Source organism: Saimiri boliviensis, chromosome X (genome assembly GCF_048565385.1).
Source record: "Saimiri boliviensis isolate mSaiBol1 chromosome X, mSaiBol1.pri, whole genome shotgun sequence".
Classification (NCBI taxonomy): Eukaryota; Metazoa; Chordata; class Mammalia; order Primates; family Cebidae; genus Saimiri; species Saimiri boliviensis.
This window is the reverse complement of record NC_133470.1, coordinates 42,446,453-42,463,972: the sequence shown is the minus strand read 5'-3', so window position 1 is coordinate 42,463,972 and position 17,520 is coordinate 42,446,453. Positions and strand designations below refer to the sequence as shown.

The window sequence follows — 17,520 nt, the reverse complement described above, 5'->3', positions numbered from 1 at the left end:
AACAGAAACAGGGCGCAGGCAGCAACTTGCATCCCCTGGCAATTCACATGGTAATTTCTTCGCCTCCACTCTCAAGCTCACTCCACCCGGCTTCACCAACCCCCTTCCCTCTAAGACACGAGGAACCCTCGGGGCCATGGAAGGTGCCCTGCGGGGAGACGCCGGAAGAGCGGGGGCAGAGTGCGCGGCGCCCACTCCCTTAGCCATGGGCGGCCGCCGCGGGCCCCCGGAGTGGTGAACGGGTTGGGAGAGCGGGGTTGGGGGCGGACCCCAGTTCCGCACCCCTGGCCCTCCCCCACCTTTCTATTGCCATAGACCCAAGAACCCGAAATCTGCGGCACGAGGCGCGGCGCCCGCAGCCCCAGGCTGGGCCCCAGCAGGGATGGGCGGGCAGGGGGCGGAGCGCAGCGCGGCGCGGCGCAGCGCGGGGCGGCGGGAAAGGGGCGGAGAGGATAGCTTAGGCTCTGGCGGGCGGCGGGACTGGCAGAACCTGCGGGCTAGGTGGGTGGCTCGCCAGCCTGGACGAAGTGAAATGAGGACCGCCGCTCCCGGGCGCGAGTAAGCGCGTGGAGTCCAGGGGCTTCGCCGCCGCGCCTCCTTCTCCTCCTGCAGCTGGAGCACAGCGGCGGGCGCACCAGCAGCAGCGACGACCCTGCGCGCAGGTGGGCACCCCCGAGCGCGGCGCTCTGCCCGCTGCCCTGGCCACCGCGGGCCGGCTACCCGCTTTTATAGGCCACTGCGCTTGGGGGCAAGGGCTGGGCAGGTCCAGGGGCAGAAGGAAGGTGCATGGCCCCGTGGTGTGCGCGCTTCTGCGCCTAGGTGTGGGAGAGGTGCTGAAAAGCTGACTCCCTTAGGGTTCACTGTTTCGGTCCCACTGTCCCCACCCCATCCCTTCTGAGGAGCCGAGTACCAGCGGGGCTTTGGAGAACTGAGCTCTCCCACCCGGCCCGCAGTAACGGTGGTGTGTGCAGGTTGCCCTTCTCTTCGCAGTCCACACCCAGCAACCGTCAGGACGTCCCCTGCTCCCGGCCCGAAGACCGTAGGGACCTTGGGAGGAGACAGTGGTGGCTGGACGGTTCGGGGCGTGTGCGCGAAAGGCTGGAGTTGAGCTTGAGTATTGTCTGTCGGGGCCGGGGCTTGCGTCAGGGTGCTCCCTCGCGCTCTCGGGGGTAGGGAATGGATTTGCTGAACTTACTCTGAAGGCTGATTCTGCACATGCCCTTGGCGCCTTGTGCACGTTTGGATGAGGATTTAATGGAGGCACGTGGGAGCAGTATGGTCTCTGGCGGGTTCCCAAAGACCCTCTTGGGATAGTCCAGCGCGTGTTCGGGGTTGAGAGGGAAGGGAGAGTGTTGCGTGTGACTGTCCCTCCTAGGGAGGAGGAGAGTGTCTCAAGGAGACTTCATTTGCTTGTATTTGCTGCAATTCCGTGAACCAAATCAGGCTTTCGAGGCGTTAAAGTAAATTACGGGTAAGTGGGGAGGATCTCTGCTGGGGATAAAGAAGCTCCCGGGTTTGCGGGGTAGCGGGCCTGGCTGGCGTGCTCGCTCGGTGGCTTTTGGCGCTGTCTCGCCTAGGTAGGTGGAAGTGGTGGTGCTTGTGTCTTTGGCTAAAGGTGCTGGAGCGGGGATTACTTGTCCTAGATAGACTGTGGGACTTGGAGGAGGTAAAAAAGCTTCGCGACGCGGTTTGTTCTTCGCAATTAACTCCGGAATCTCAAGTGTGTGTCTGTCGGTCGGTCTCTCTTTCTCTGTCTCTCTCTCTCACACACACACGCGCGCACGTCTCATGGCTGCTTGGACTTGCTGATAGTTGCTCGTGAATTTTTATTCCCGTTTGTTCCTTTTCTGACTTTTTTTTTTTTTTTTTGAAAAAAGGACCTACCTGTATTAAAATCCGTCGGGTTTCAGAAAGACCCTTACGAAACCATTCATATTCAAATCAAGGGTAGGGCATTCTGATAAAAATACTCCATCAAACTGCCGTTTGGATTGAACTAAACTGTACTTCAGGTTAGAATTAATGTTATTTTAAACAGACATCTTACAACCTGTGGTAAAGTAACCCTCGCCTGAATTTCCCCTGATCTTTCTTTGTGTCAGTTTACAGAATTCTGAATTACCAGATGAACAAAGTGGTGAAGTTCTCTTCTAATTTTAAACGACAGGTCTTGAAATGGCTGTAAGTTGAGTTCTTCGACTCCATCTCTTCAATGATCCGATCAGAGTGGTGCATAACAGCTGATGATCCGAGACTTACATGTTTCAATTTCTAGTCAAATTATCATACCGCTGGGGAGAAGGACGCCTTAAAAATTTTACACCCAGAGGAGAAAGAACATTTTTGTCTTTTGGAGCAAATATTTTGCCACTCTTTCCCCAAATGTCCCTGTTAGACGCCTAGAAAAGATGCATTGTTGACGAATAATACGTGATTTATTTCTCTTTTATGTCTACAGGTGGCAGTGTGGAAGCCAAACCGGGAGCTTCCAGAAGTGGTTTCTGAAAGAGTCCAATGTACATGAGTAAGCAAGCACAGGAATCTGAAAAGCCACAGGTATGTAGGACAATTAATCCATCTATCCAGCTTTGTAATTACTGCATTCCAGCAGTACTAACCCATTTGGTCTTATGTTCAATATTTTGACACTTACATAAACTTCTATGAAGTGAAATGTATTTTGACGTAACCTCTGAGGAGAGACCGGGTCCAATCGACTTCTAACAATGTATTTAAATAAAAATACTGCGGGTCATTATATTACACGATTTTTTACTGTCCTAAAAGAGTTGTTTTTCCGTTGTGACCCTGTGGCTTTGCATTTAACCAGTTTGATACTTGCTTTTCAAAACACTTTTCCTGAAACTATGTAAAACTGCCAATTGTTCTGAATAATTTCATTTGGGATAATGTTAACAGAGTCACCTCGATGAATCAATAACAATATCAGCTTAAAAAAAATTTTTTGAGGCCGGGAGCGGTGGCTCAAGCTTGTAATCCCAGCACTTTGGGAGGCCGAGGCAGGTGGATCACGAGGTCGAGAGATGGAGACCATCCTGGTCAACAAGGGGAAACCCCATCTCTACTAAAAATACAAAAAATTAGCTGGGCATGGTGGCACGTGCCTGTAATCCCAGCTACTCAGGAGGCTGAGGCAGGAGAATTGCCTGAACCCAGGAGGCGGAGGTTGCGGTGAGCTGAGATCATGCCATTGCACTCCAGCCTGGGTAACAAGAGCGAAACTCCGTCTCAAAAAAAAAAAAAAAAAAAAAATTTTTTGAGACGGGGTTTGGCTTTGTCACCCAGATGGAGGGCAATGGCATGATCTCAGCTCACTACAACCTCCTGGGCTCAAGTGATCTTCCCACCTCAGCCTCCTGAATAGCTGGAACTACAGGTGTGCACTAGCACTCCGGGGTCGTTTTTGTATTTTTTTTTTTTTTTTTTTGTAGAAACAGGGTTCTGCCATATTGTCCATCCTGGTCTTGAACTCCTGGGCTCAGGTGATCCACCGACCTCGGTCTCCCTCACTGTTAGGACTACGGGCGTGAGCCACTGCACCCATCCCAGTATCAGCTTTTAATAAAACTGCATCTCACTGTTGAATTGACGTAACACAAATGACATAACACTGATCAGAATACAGATGCATTAGGAGGCTTCTTCTAAACCAAGCCCTTCTGTTATTAACCCTTGGATGATTTCTCTCCTCCTACCTTGCTGTTTTTACAGGCCCACTAATTTGCCTGCTTGACTAAAATAAGGACGAGTTATGTGCCAATGAGAGACAAGTTTGTAATGTTATTCGTTGTGACACAGTTCAAAAGAATTTGCCTTTGATTCTCATTAAAATGTAAACATTTTACATTTTACCATCTTTTTCAACAGCTGAGCAACTCAGCTGTTGAAAAAGATGATGAAGGGCAGAAGACAACAAAGGGAAGAAAACGTTTACCTTTGTTGGCTTTTACTTTCTTTTTTTTTTTTTTTTTTTTTTGAGACGGAGTTTCGCTCTTGCTACCCAGGCTGGAGTGCAATGGCGCGATCTCGGCTCACCGCAACCTCCACCTCCTGGGTTCAGGCAATTCTCCTGCCTCAGCCTCCTGAGTAGCTGGGATTACAGGCACGCGCCACCATGCCCAGCTAATTTTTTGTATTTTTAGTAGAGACGGGGTTTCACCATGTCGACCAGGATGGTCTCGAACTCTCGACCTCGTGATCCACCCGCCTCGGCCTCCCAAAGTGCTGGGATTACAGGCTTGAGCCACCGCGCCTGGCCTGGCTTTTACTTTCTTTTCCTGGGAATGTGGGCCATAGCTATTGGTGTTTTCTTTTTTTTCTTTTCTTTTTTCTTTCTTTTTTTTTTTTTTTGAGATGGAGTCTTGCTCTGTCACCCAGGCTGGAGTGCAGTGGCACAATATTGGCTCAGTGCAACCTCCGCCTCCTGGGTTTAAGTTACTCCCCTGCCTCAGCCTCCCGAGCAGCTGTATCAACTTAAATTTTTTTTTACATTTAACCAGCCTGGTTAAATGCCATCACACCTGATTAATTTTTGTATTTTTAGTAGAGACGGGTTTTTGCCATGTTGGCCAGGCAGGTCTCAAACTCCTGACCTCAGGTGATCCACCCACCTCGGTCTCCCAACGTGTTGGGATTATAGGCGTGAGTCACCGCGCCCAGCTGCCCTTGGTACTTTCACAGAGATGCTGAAGTTACTGTGTTGGCTGTGTTAAGGGTCAGGCATCAAAATGGCTGCCCAAGAGAATGAAACTTTCTCTTTGTTAGGAATGAAAGGGCTGGGGTGGTGCACAATTATCACAGTGTTGGAATGTGACATTTTGCCTTGACAGCTGAGGAGGGATTTGTTTTGCCCCTGCCAATGAGGGTGTTAAATAAACTTGGATGCTGTTCTTGAAGCTTAAAAAATAAATTAAAACTGGGTGCAATGGCTGAAGCCTGGAATCCCAGCACTTTGGGAAGCTGAGATGGGAGGATCGCTTGAGCCTGGGAGTTCAAGACCAACCTAGACAACATGGCAACACCCTGTATCTACAAAAAAAATTACAAAAACTAGCCAGGCATGGTGATGTGTACTTGTTGCTATGTGTACCTCTAGTCCCACCCACTCGGGAGGGTGAGGTAGGAGCATCCCTTGAGCCTGGGAGGTTGAGGCTGCAGTGAACCATGATCACACCACTGCACTCCAGCCTGGATGTGACAGTAAGATCCCGTCTCAAAAGAAAAAAAAAAAAAGTTAAAAAAAAAAAATTGCACACTTACCAGTAGAAAGCAAATTGGGAGCTCAGACTCATAGTATAGATTACACTAAATATTGAAGGGTTCTTTAAAGAATGTGTGGATAAGGAGAGGCTTCAGGAAAGCTCTGGAACATTTTGGAACACATGTTGGCACTGCATGAGACTTGAATTCATTATCTGACTCGGGAAATTGGGATGTAACTACCCCTCCACATACCTAACAGGAACAGAGTCTCATCTCAGTCAAAAAGGAAAACAGCAAGATTGATATTTTATTCCTTTTTTGAATTACAGCATACTCGTTAGGTGCTTTAGAGATATTTGACTTTTGACATGTAACATACATAATCCAGTGTGAAAGGTACTGGTCTAAAGTGTACTACTCAGTGAGAATCACTTGAACCCAGGAAGTGGAGGTTGCAGTGAGCCGAGATCGTACCACTGCACTCCAGCCTGGATGTCAGAATGAGACTCTGTCTCTAAAAAGAAAAATAAATAAAGTGTACTTCTCAGTGAAATTTTGCGTGCGTATATACTATGTGACCATCGCCTGAATCAAGACGTAGATTTCCAGCACTCCAGAAGATTTCCTCTTGCCACTTCTGTTCAGAATTCATCTTATCTCCAACATAAAGGTAACCATGTTGTGATTTTAAAAACTCCATCTGCTAGTTTTGTCTTATAAGCTCCATATAAATAGTATCATATAGCAGAAACTCTTGTGTGTGTCTTTCATCACACATAGACAGGCACTAGAATCTCATAGATGTGGCATGAAGTCTGAGATTCATCCACAAGTTTGTGCATATTAGTAGTTCTAATCTCTTGCTGAGAGTCATTCCGTGCTATGCATATAGCACAGTTTGTTTCTCCATTTCCCTGTTGGCTCTTTGGATTGTTTTCAGTGGTGCTAATACAAATAAAGCAGCCATGAACATTCTTGCTTATGCCTTTTGGTGCACATGCGCAATCATTTCTCTGAACATACATTTAAGGAGTGGAATTGTACGGTCATAGGGTAGGTATATATTTAGCTTTAGTAGATCTTGCCAAACAGTTTCCCAAAGTGGTTGTACCCACTTAAATTTCCCCAGAAATGTATGAGTTTTCCAGTTAGTGACTCTACACTTTAATTAACACTTGGTTTTATCTGTCTCTTAAATTTTAGCTATTTTGGTGGGTGTACAGTGGTATCTTTCTGTGGTTTTTAAAAAACATATTTTATTCTAATTGTGGGAAAATTGCATATTTAGAATTTACCATCTTAACCTTTTTTTTTTTTTTTTTTTTTTTTTTGAGAGAGAGTCACTCTGTTGCACAGGCTGGAGTGCAGTGGTGTGATCTTGGCTCACTGCAGCCTCTGCCTCCGGGTTCAAGCAATTCTCCTGCCTCAGCCTCCTGAGTAGCTGGGATTACAGGCGTGTACTACCACGCCCTGCTAATTTTTTCTATTGTTTGTAGAGACGGGGGTCTCCAGGTGTTGGGCAGGCTGGTCTTGAAGTCCTGACCTCAGGTGATTCATCTGCCTCAGCCTCCCAAAGTGTTGGGATTACAGGCGTGAGCCACTTGGCCCGGCCAACCATTTTTGAGTGTACAGTTAGTAAGGTTTTAAGAATTATTTATTTATTTACTTATTTTTGAGATGGAGTTTCGCTCTTGTTACCCAGGCTGGAGTGCAGTGGCGTGATCTCGGCTCACCGCAACCTCTGCCTCCTGGGTTCAGGCAATTCTCCTGCCTTAGCCTCCTGAGTAGCTGGGACTACAGGCACGTACCACCATGCCCAGCTAATTTTTTGTATTTTTAGTAGAGACGGGGTTGCACCATGTTGACCAGCATGGTCTCCATCTCTTGACTTCGTGATCCACCAGCCTCGGCCTCCCAAAGTGCTGGGATTACAGGCTTGAGCCATCGCGCCTGGCCATTTTTTTGTATTTTTAATAGAGACGGGGTTTCACCATATTGACCAGGATGGTCTTGATCTCTTGACCTCGTGATCCACCCGCCTCAGCCTCCCAAAGTGCTGGGATTACAGGCTTGAGCCACCGCGCCCGGCCCTACAGTTAGTAACATTACGTGCAAGTTGTCTAACCATCACCACCACTCATCTCCAGAACTCTTCATTTTGCAAAACTGAAACTGTACGCATTAGACAGTAATTACCCAATTCCCCCTTTAGCCACTGGCAACCACTATTCTACCTTCTGCATCTATAGGTTTGGCTATATACCTCAAATAAGCTAGATCAGACGACAGCGTTTGCCTTTTGTAACTGGCTTATTTCACTTACATAATGTCCTCAAGGTTTAGCCATGTTGTAGCATGCATTTAACTTCAGTTTCAAGGATAAATAATCTATTGTATGTATCTGCCACATTTTGTTAATCCATTCATCTGTCAGTGGACACTTGGGTTTTCACCTTTTGGCTATTGTGACTAATGCTGCTGTGAAACATAAATGTACAGATAGCCTCTTCAAGTCTTTTCAGTTATTTTGGGCATATACTCAGAAGTGGAATTGCTGGGTCATATGGTAATTCTCCTTTAATTTTTATTTAAAAGGTTTTTTTTTTTCCTTTTTTTCTTTTTGAGATGGAGGAGTTTTGCTCTTTGTCCAGGCTGGAGTACAATGGCACAATCTCTGCTCACTGCAACCTCCGCCTCCTGGGTTCAAGTGATCCTCCTGCCTCAGCCTCCTCAGTAGCTGGGATTATATGCACCCACCACCATGCCTGGCTAATTTTTTTATTTTTTATTTTATTATTATTTGTTATTTTTTGAGCTCCCACGCTGCTATGGGAGGGGATCCAAGGGAAGAATCTCAATTTTTTAAATTTATTTTTTTCATTTTTTTGGAGACAGAGTTTCACTCTTATTGCCTAGGCTGGAGTGCAACAGCGCGATCTTGGCTCACCACAACCTCCGCCTGCTGGGTTCAAGCGATTCTCCTGCCTCAGCTTCCCAAGTAGCTGGGATTACAGGCATGTGCCACCATGCCCAGCTAATTTTTGTACTTTTAGTAAAGACAGGGTTTCTCCATGTTGATCAGGCTGGTCTTGAACTCCTGACCTCAGGTGATCCGCCCACCTTGTCCTCCCAAAGTGCTGGGTCTGTGTCCTGCCTAATTTTTGTATTTTTAGTAGAGATGGGGTTTCACCATGTTGGCCAGGCTGGTCTGGAACTCCGGACCTCAGGTAATCCACCCGTCTCTGCCTCCCAAAGTGCTGGGATTACAGGCGTGAGTCAATGCGCCTGGCCTTATTTAAAACATTTTTAAAGACAGGATTGGCCAGGCACATAGCTCACGCCTGTAATTCCAGCACATTGGGAGGCCAAGGCAGGCAGATCACTTGAGGTCAAGAGTTAGAGACTAGCCTGGCCAACGTGGTGAAACCCCGTCTCTACTAAAGATACAAAAATAATCCGGGCGTCGTGGTGAGTGCCTGTAATCCCAGTTTCTTGGGAGGCTGAGGCAGGAGAATCACTTGAACGTGAGAGGCAGAGGCTGCACTCCAGCCTGGGTGACAGAGTGAGACTCGGTCTCAAAAAAAAATAATAATAATTAAAAAAAATAACGATAGGATTTCACTCTGTTGCCCAGGCTGGAGTGTAGTGGTGTTATCATAGCTCACTGTAACATCAAACTCCTGGCCTCAAGTGATCCTCCTTCCTTAGCCTCCCAAGTAGCTGGGACTATAGGCATGTGACACTATGCCTAGCTTATTATTTTTTTTTCCTTGCTGTATTGCCCAGGCTGATCTCAAATGCCTAGCCTCGAGTGATCCTCCTGCTTCAGCCTTCTGAGTAGCTGGGAGTAAAGGCGCAAGCCATTTTACATTCCTACCGGCAGCGTGCAAGGGTTTCAGTTTCTCCACATCCTCGCCAACACTTTATTTTCTGTCTTTTGATAGTAGCCATCCTGATGGATGTGAGGTGGTCCTTGTGCTTTTAATTTATATTTCCTGGTAAGTAATGATGTTGAATACTATTTCATATACTTACGGGTATTGGGATATATCCTTTTGTGAAGTGACTTTTCAAATTTTTTACCCATTTTTGAGTTGGGTTTTTTTGGTTGGTTGTTTTTTCTTGTAAAAGTTCTTTTATATCCTGCCTATGAGTCATTTGTCAGATATATATGTTACAGAATTTTCTCCCAGTCTGTGGTTTGCCTTTTCACTGCCTTAATGGAATCTTTTGATCACGTGCAAGTCTAGTGATCAATTTTTTTTTTTTTTTTTTTTTTTTTTTTGAGACGGAGTTTCGCTCTTGTTACCCAGGCTGGAGTGCAATGGCACGATCTCGGCTCACCGCAACCTCCGCCTCCTGGGTTCAGGCAATTCTCCTGCCTCAGCCTCCCGAGTAGCTGGGATTACAGGCACGCGCCACCATGCCTAGCTAATTTTTTGTATTTTTAGTAGAGATGGGGTTTCACCATGTTGACCAGGATGGTCTCGAGCTCTTGACCTTGTGATCCACCCGCCTTGGCCTCCCAAAGTGCTGGGATTACAGGCTTGAGCCACTGCGCTCGGCCTAGTGATCAATTTTTGCCTTTTAAAATGGCTATTGTTTTTATGTTCTGTTATGAAATTTTCTCCTACTTTGGGTTTATTTTTTTAAAAACCTGCTTTTTAGTAACTGAAAACATGGAGACAGTCTGTTTGGAAGATGTAGTAAATGAACTATGCATATTTTAAACATGTGGCCTGAGTGTGGAAGTTGGTGATATACACCTTTGCTGCAGCAGGTGGCAGAAAAGGGACTTTCTTTAAGAAAGTGTGCTTATATGGACAAAGATGCTATGACTCAAGTGGCCTCCACTCAGGACCCCTTTAGATTGAGAGGAACCATAGGGAAGAGCTCAGTGATGATTCATCTGTAGGAAAGAATGTGGCAAAATAGATGGATATCTATACTTTCTCAATTTGTAATCTATGCTTGCCAGATGATTCTCCCCCTCCCCTCTTCCATCTCCAAGGACAGTTGCTGCTGTTTAGTGCTGCAGCTTCCCTTAGCCCCTCAAGATCCTGCTATTTAATTAGCTTTTTCTCGAAAGGTCTGCGTTTTCTGTCACTTGCATGTCTTGAACTGTCCCCCTCACACTGCCCCATGTTCCTCAGACTCTTCAGACCCCTCAACCCTCACATCGCTGTTGCCCATTCTCACTGCCATCCCTCAAGTCAGGCTGCAGATCTGTGTTTGTTAATTGCCTGCTGGACATCTCCCTCTGGATGTCCCACAGGTGCCTTTCATATGAAACGTTATTCTTCTCCAGTCTGCTTTTCTGCTTTCCCACCCTCATTAATATATTTACCATTCCTCTAGGATTCTGAAGTAGAAGTCTTGGCAGTGTCCGCGATTCTCCTGCATGACTTTTATCACCCTCACAGCTCATATTTAGTTGGTCATCAAAGCTGCTGAGTCTTTCTCCTTTCTCTGAAACATCTATCATAGACATCTCCTCTTCCCCACATTTACTACCTGATGGTTCTGGTTCTTTAATCCCCCTTTAGGATTGTAGTAATAGCCTCCCATCTGATGTCCCTGATTCTACCCTTGCCTCTAATCCATCTTCCACTTGTCATCAGCTCTTCTTTTCCTAAAATGCAGATTTAATCATGCCATTTCTTACTTAAAAACGATTTGTAGCTCTCCACTGCCTACAAGAGGCATTCAAATCCCTAAGCATGATTTACAACGTGAGACCCTTCATTATTTGCCTTCAATCTGTTTTCTCTGCTCTATCATCTGCCATTTCCTCCCCACACTCCATCTGTCCTAAACTATTTTCCATTCCTAGAACATTCCTTGAGTTCTTTCCTGCATCTATGCTTTTGCACATGCTGTTTGTTCTATTTCTGATGTTCATGCCTGTCTACCTGGCAAGTTGCTAGTTTTCCTTTAAAAGCCAGCTGAAAAGTGGCCTCTTTGAGCCTTCCTTTCCTTTAAGTAGATCTTGTTATTCATCTCATTTAGAGTGGTTGGAGGAAGTGATTCATTAATTGCAGGCAGTAATGTATATTAATCATTGTACCCCCAGAAACTATTGGGGCACTACTTGAAAACAAAAGATATTTAATAAATGTTCATGGAATGAATGAACTCATGAAGAGCCCATCTGTACTCAGATTTTGTTGCTTAACAACAACTCATGATAATATCGGTTTACTCAGTGGTTTTTTTTTTTTTTTTTTTTTAAAAGATGGGGTTTCACCATGATGGCCAGGCTGGTCTTGAACTCCTGATCTCAGGTGATCCACCCACCTCGGCCTCCCAAAGTGCTAGGACTACAGGCATGAGCCACCGTGCCCGGCCTTTATTCAGTGGTTTCAAACAACCATCATTTATTTAGTTCTTGATTCTGTGGGTTGGCAATTTGGGCAGGACTCAGCTGGATAGTTATTTCAATCCGGGCAGGTCTTCTGACCTTGGCCACCCTCACTTGTGTCTCCGATCTGCTATGTGGGTTGGAGGCTGTCTCTACTAGGATGGCCTCAGCTCTCTGCTCGACAATGTGGTCTTTAATCTGTAACGAGCTTTATTCCACTTAGATCATCAGCAGGGGGTGCAGTTCTGAACCTCACTCGTGGGTTTAATTGCACCTACATGAGCCCAAGATGGCTCTGTGGTTCCTAGCATCTTTCTTTGGCCCTCCTTTCAAATCCTCAGCCCCTCTTTCTGCTTTTTAAAATCTGAAGTTTAACTAAGACAGCCTGATTTTCCTTTTGGCATTGATAATTTGGGCTGGCCTAATGGAAGTACCGTTGGTGGTGCTATGGGATGGGAAAGGAGCTCTTCTGTACTAGGAAAGAGAACACCACCCCTCTTCATCCTGGAAGCTGCTCTGTATAGCCTTAGGCAGTGGGGGCTTTCTCATTTCGAAGCACCCTCAAGTATTTGCCATTGATTTGTCTCTATCTGATTTCAAAGGCGTTTTCTGGGAGAGGAGAGAGTCAGGAAACAAAAAGAGATCTGATTGATTGGAACTGTTCATCTATGTTCTTCCTGGACATGTTGGAAAATTTAAGACATTCTCCTACAGAGAAACAATAGTCCTTTACCTAATTGTAATGTTTGATGCTTTCCCAGCTGTTACAAACTCTTCCGAGTGGAAACATGAATTTAAATTGTATCTGATACACCACCCATTAAAGGATCCTTTTTGAGACCTAGACTATATTAGGAAGAAGTATAGTTACAGTATCCAATGCAGGAAGTCAACTGAAATATGCTAAAACATGTATGAAGAGATCCTAGTTTTCCAGAGGTAGTATAAACACCTTGAATAAGTTCTAGCTTTTCCAGAACTTGGCTTCAGTTTACATCTGAATGTTTTAGTAGAGTTGTTAGAAGCAGTTAAAAAAGAAGCAGATGTGAATGTTACCCATTCATACCCATTTCCACTAATCCTAGAGACAGAGCTGTACTACGAAGTGACCAAAACGCATAAAAGAATAGGAGGCACTTAAAGGGTCTTAAGACCCCTCATGACCGCTCAGTGACCTCTCATTGCCTCTTGACAGTCCTAGATTGGCTGCTGACACAGTTGGAGGCATGAGAAATCCACAACCTGAGTAATCCTCTGCTGAAATAACAGCTGTGCCATTTGCGGGTGAAAATAGAATTTTTTTCCTGCCCCTCTGGGATTTTAATTTATGGTAAAAATTATAATTTTTTCTTATGGCATGGTCATGCTTTTCATTTTATTCAACAAATTATTAAGTTTTAATCTCGCGTGTAGATCATTTTCTTAATGTGTTTGTTGTTTACTTAACGACAACATAAACTCAGATAGTCATAGTTAAATATTTTCAGAAGGTCACAACAATTTCAGTTAGGAAATCAGTGTTTTTATCTATTAAAAATGTATCAAATCAAGGTTCTTTAACAGACTAAAATAAGATGGTAATTTTTGTTTTTCTAAAAGAGTTAGCTTAATGTCATAAGCAACCATAAAACATTTTATATATTATACTGCCAACATGATGCATAATGTGAATTCTAAATTACATTTACCGATGTATAAATAATATGGTCTATATGTACTATACTATGTCTCTGTCAGGGGATGGGGCGGTGGGAGAGAGAAAGACAGTGAGAAAAAGCGAACAAACCCATACATCCTCCTGTGAAAGCTTAAAATAACTAGCAAAAGCCATATGAAAAGCATAAGTAAATGTAGAGCTGATATGTTAAAAAAGCCATGTAGGACAGTGATTGAGTTCAGTGAGGGAAGGGATTATTAGCTAACAAGTATGTTTACATTGAAGAAAGGCTGTGGCAGAGAAACAACTAATAAATTCAAGGTGGTAGTTTAGGAGCCTTCGGTCCCACTGATGTTAATGGACCTACTGTTGGCTTTTATTTTTATTTTTAAATTTATTTTATTTTATTTTATGTTTTGAGATGGCACCTCACCTTGTCACCTAGGCTGGAGTGCAATGATGTGATCTCAGCTCACTGCAACCTCTGGCTCCCGGGTTGAAATGATTCTGCCTCAGCCTCCCTGGTAGCTGGGACTAGCAGGCACATGCCACCGCCCCCCTCCGCCCGATAATTTTTTGCATTTTTTTTTTTTTTTTAAGTAGAGGCAGGATTTCATCCTGTTGGCCAGGCTGGTCTCGAACTCCTGACTTCAGGTGATCCTCCTGCCTCGGCCTCCCAAAATGCTGGGATTACAGGCATGAGCCACCATGCCCGGCCTATATTTTTATATTTTTGAGATGGAGTCTCGCTCTGTCTCCTAGGCTGGAGTGTGGTGGTGCTATCTGGGCTTGCTGCAACCTTCACCACCTGGGTTCAAGTGATTCTCCTCCCTGCTGTTACACCTGGCTAGTTTTTGTATTTTTTTTTTTTTTTTTTAAGACGGAGTTTCGCTCTTGTTACCCAGGCTGGAGTGCAGTGGCACGATCTCGGCTCACCGAAACCTCCGCCTCCTGGGTTCAGGCGATTCTCCTGCCTCAGCCTCCTGAGTAGCTGGGATTACAGGCACGCGCCACCATGCCCAGCTAATTTTTTGCATTTTTAGTAGAGATGGGGTTTCACCATGTTGATCAGGATGGTCTCGATCTCTCGACCTCGTGATCCACCCGCCTCGGCTTCCCAAAGTGCTGGGATTACAGGCGTGAGCCACCGCGCCCAGCTTCTTGCTGGCTTTTAAATGGCAATTTTAGAATGTACCCATTTAAAATGCCACAACCTTTCTTGCTTCTTCGACATGTGTTCCTGCTCTGCCTGTGCCGGTGAACATCAGGTATAGTCATAGTTTGTGTGTGGGTGTGGGTGTGTGTAGCAGGGTGGGGAGGGCAGTTCTTCCAGTGTTTGTAACAGATTTTTCCTACCTATATGATCTGAGTGAATGAGTACCTAGTGTGCTGTAATATTTTTTTTAATCACCATTGGTGATTTTCTGTCACAGTGAGTGAAAAAATACATATTTATATATTCATAAAATCACAATATTTCACCAAGAGTTCTGACCCTGAATTGGATGTGATGTTGGACTGGGCTGATGTTGGAATCAGATGGCTGAACTAGAAGTGAGGAGGCTGCTCTTCTGTCCCGTTGGCTTCTGGGTAGTATCATTTCTGGGCACATCCTTTTTATTGCTCTGGGCTTCAGGTATTGTCATCTTTTTTTTTTTTTTTTTTTTTTTTGAGAGGGGTGTCTCGCTCTGTCACCGAGGCTGGAGTACAATGGCGCACTCTCAGCTCACTGCAATCTCCGTGTCCCTGCTTCAAGCGATTCCCCTGTCTCAGCCTCACAAGTCACTGGGATTACAGGTGTGTGCCACCATGCTCGGCTAATTTTTGTATTTTTAAGTAGAGACAGGGTTTCACCATGTTGTCAGGCTGGTCTCGAACCCCTGACCTTGTGATCCACCCTCCTCAGCCTCCCAAAGTGCTGGGATTACAGGCGTGAGCCACCGCACCCTGCTAGGTAGTGTCATCTTTAACATGAGAGTTGGACTATTGATCTCTGAAGTCTCATCACATTCTGACACTCAAGTCTTTTTTTTTTTCTCTCGTGAGAGAGTCTCACTCTGTCGCCCAGGCTGGAGTGCAGTACATGATCTCAGCTCACTGGAACCTCTGCCTCCCCGGGTAAAAGTGATTCTCCTGCCTCAGCCTCCAGAGTAGCTGGGGACTACGGGCATACACCACCACGTCTGACGAATTTTTGTATTTTTTAGTAGAGACAGGGTTTCACCATGTTGGCCAGGCTGGTCTCAAACTCTTGACCTCAGGTGGTGTGCCCATTTCGGCCTCCCAAAGTGCTTGGATTACAGGTGTGAGCCACGGTGCCTGGACTCAAGTTTTAATACTATGGTGGGACCTCACCCAACCAGTTTCAGTAAACTGCATCATAAAACCATAATTGACATTTTAAAATTTGATTGCATAAAATGTGGGGTTTATTTTTATAGGATGTCCATTTGATTCTCTTTTAAACCTGGTTTCTAGTTCTCTGTCGAAATTCCTGGTGAATTTCTCCTTTTATCCTTACTCTTACTTGTTAAGTCAACTAGTGATACTTATCTTATTTGTTTGTTTATTTTCTCTGAGACAGAGTTTCACTATTAAATGCCCAGGCTGGAGTGCAATGGCATGATCTCGCCTCATTGCAACCTCTGCCTCCTGGGTTCAAGCAGTTTTCCTGCCTCAGCCTCCCAAGTAGCTGGGATTACAGGCACCCGCCGCCATGGCTGGCTGATTTTTGTATTTTTAGTAGAGATGGGATTTCACCATGTTGGACAGGCTGGTCTTGAACTCCTGACCTCAGATGGTCTGTCCGCCTCGTCCTCCCCAAGTGCTGGGATTAAAAGGCATGGTCTACCACGCCCTGGCAATTGTAGTTATTTTAAAGGTCTTATCTAAATCCAATATCTGGATCATCTGTGAATCTGCATCTACAGTCTTACTTTTCCCTTGAATTTTAGACACATTTTCTTGCAGTTCTCAGGTCTAAAAATTTTTTAATTTTACATTGGGCATAATGTCCAAAAGAACCTAACTCTAGATTATATCTTCCTCCAGAGAAAATTTCCCGTTTACTTTGTTAGGTAAATGCAGTAAAGGATTGAACACTTTGACTCCATTGAGTATTCAGCTAAATTAAGGCAAGGTTGCAGTTTTAGAAACACTCAATCTAGTTATGGTGTCTGTGCTTCTCAGGCATGGCTCTCCTGGACTTTAATCAAAAGCCTGGAAGACCTTTGTTTTTTTTTCTTTCTTTCTTTTTTTTTTTTTTTTGAGACAGAGTCTTTCTGTCACCCAGGCTGGAGTGCAGTGGCGCAATCTCAGCTCACTGCCACCTTCACCTCCCAGGTTTAAGCAATTCTCTGCCTCAGCCTCCCAAGTAGCTGGGATGACAGGCGCATGTCACCATGCCCGGCTAATTATTTTTATTTTTTACTTTTATAGAGACGAGGTTTCACCATCTTGGCCAGGCTGGTCTTGAACTCCTGACCTTGTGATTTACCCGCCTCAGCCTCCCAAGGTACTGGGATTACAGGCATCAGCTACTGTGCCAGGCTGACCTTTGTTTTCTTAGTCCTGCAAAACTGTGGGATTTAGTCTTGCCCCTTGGAGGTCTTGAGTTTAACCTCCTGTCCCCCCAATTTTAAATTCTTGTAACTGTTTGAGGGTAAACCTGGTCATGTATTTGAGGGAACACTCCTACTCTATTAAAACGCTGTCTCCAAAGCACTGTGAAACTGTAGATTTCACTCTGCCTTCTAGAAAGAAACCTTTAGCCTAATATCTCACCCTCGTTCCCCAAAACCGAGTAAATGGGAGTAGTCCCATCTGTCACATCAGCTTTTGTGTATTTACCATAAAGCTTTGCTGGTTCTCTTTTTCTCAGCAGAAATCCCTTCTCTTTGCAAGTCTCATTAGGATGAGCCCAGAGTTCCCAATTCCCCGGAGGGAAGGAAATCAGATCATCAGCTCACCTCAGAAGCACTCCCTTCCTCTGGTATTGTTGTCTTTGAGTCCCTTATAGTCTAATGGAAGCCTCAGAGTTTTTTCTCCATAAAACGTGTAAGATGGGATCTGTAATTTCATGATGTGCAGCATTTGCATGTCTTCGTCTATTCTCATGGAGTCTTCTGTTTAAACATTAAACATTTTTCAGCTCCGTGATAAAAAGTAATTTTGGTAGTAAGCACCTGCTGACTGATTACAATATTTTCAAAGGAGGAAAATGGGAATACTTGGACAATATGGTCCTCTTCAAAATATTTTCATTGCGTTTTTTTTTGTT

General features: G+C 44.9%; 1 long non-coding RNA gene across 1 annotated transcript in view; it reads left to right on the top strand.

Moving 5' to 3' along the window:
* The first annotated feature begins 451 nt into the window (after positions 1–451).
* Positions 452–17,520, top strand: part of LOC120366631 (uncharacterized) — a 91,850-nt gene continuing 74,781 nt past the window's right edge. The window contains exons 1-2 of the long non-coding RNA XR_012515718.1: positions 452–662; positions 2,459–2,556. This is a non-coding gene — a long non-coding RNA (uncharacterized LOC120366631). The remainder of the gene's footprint in view (positions 663–2,458; positions 2,557–17,520) is intronic.